This window comes from Odontomachus brunneus, unplaced genomic scaffold (genome assembly GCF_010583005.1).
Source record: "Odontomachus brunneus isolate Ranch 3 - 2012 unplaced genomic scaffold, Obru_v1 Obru_scaffold_262, whole genome shotgun sequence".
Classification (NCBI taxonomy): domain Eukaryota; kingdom Metazoa; phylum Arthropoda; class Insecta; order Hymenoptera; family Formicidae; genus Odontomachus; species Odontomachus brunneus.
The window spans coordinates 254,868-256,429 of NW_022639712.1; the positions used below are offsets into that span (position 1 = coordinate 254,868).

The 1,562-nt window shown below is 29.0% G+C and overlaps 1 long non-coding RNA gene across 1 annotated transcript; it reads left to right on the plus strand.

Moving 5' to 3' along the window:
* Nucleotides 1–292: 292 nt before the first annotated feature.
* On the plus strand, nucleotides 293–822 carry LOC116852906. The gene is made up of 2 exons (XR_004379878.1): nucleotides 293–354; nucleotides 461–822. It is a non-coding gene; the product is annotated as an uncharacterized LOC116852906 (long non-coding RNA).
* Nucleotides 823–1,562: the final 740 nt, after the last annotated feature.

Genomic DNA, 1,562 nt, shown 5'->3' on the forward strand with positions numbered 1-1,562 from the left:
CACTTCATAATGTGAGGTTAGAATCAGGTTATGTTAATCACAGATTATCATAGCTATCGCATACTGTAGGTATGTCACTTTAAGGCAATGCTGCTAGGCTTGTTTTCGTAGAATACTTTTTTCATCTAATTGCATGCATAAAACTGTAAATGCTTTTACAGCGTGAAAGTATAAGCGATAATGAATGCCGCATACTAAAAAGTTGCATTGAAATCAATAAAAAATTTTGTATTTACTATTGAAAATGCGATGCAGGTGTCATATTTAGTTTCATGTGACAAATTTAGAGCTCATACGCTTCAAATACATAGTATGCGGCATAGAGAAGACTTTCAGGAACATTATGGAGACATCGTAAGTGAATTTTAATAGATAATTTAAATAAAAAGAGAATTCCAGTAATAAGTAATATGTGTACTAGCGTTTAATGGTTACATGGTAAAGAAGACTTGATTTTTAGTTCACGCATGTCCTGGAAGAAAGCGCTGCATCTTGAGCTAGCTATATATATATATATCTATGCGGAACAAGACGATCGTCAAAATGTCACATTTGATAAGCGTGAACATGTTCGCTCTACTGTTGCGCCACAGTATTTTTTCATATATCGTTCTTTCACAGATGTTATGCAAGTATGTGTGCTACGTTGTCATTTCAATTTTCTTATATTTACACGGTACGTAAATGTAAATATCACGTTGCCGATATTCATATTCTCTCCAAGAGAGTCTTTCGCTGCTTTTCTGATAAATTCTTCAAAATGCTTATGTACTGCATTGAGAGAAAAAAATAAAAAATTGGAATAACTATAATCTCACTATATTTTATAGTTCGTTTTGGCCTCAAACATATATTTATAGTTCATCTAAACATGAAGATATAGTAGAATGAACACAGATTTATAGTCACCATCTTATTATTCTATATATATGATAAAGCACCTTTTGGGAATATAGTTATATGTACCTATATTTATCAAATATTCCAATTGTATTGACTATATAAAATAGTTAATTTCTCTTACCATTCAATATTTGCCACTTTATTACTATATTTTTTATTTAAAATAATTTTAATTCTTGGTAAAAATTTTACACAGGTCAGTTATACTATGCTTATATTGTAAATATTACAAATATTATGGTAACATTTACTATAAAAATTATATTTCTAACTATAATCTTTTTACTATGCCATTATAGTTCCAAATATCATACATTTTTCTCTCAGTGTGGGTGCATCAAAGAAAGAGTTTTTTCGAGAAATATGTTATACGCATTAGAATAATTTACGAATATTGTTTTGAAGAATACATGTTATCTAATATATGAGCTTTCTATATAATTTTCAATGGAAATTAAAATTAAATATTTCACTGTATATTCGCACCCAATTTTATCATATAAATTGGAGCAGTAATTGCGCAGTAATTTTTGCAAAAGGAAATCAGTGTCACGATAGCAATAGTTATACATTGTTTTCATCCCTGCACTGAGAGAAAAAAATAGTTGGAACAACTATAATCTCACTATATTTTATAGTTAGTTTTGTCCTCAAACATA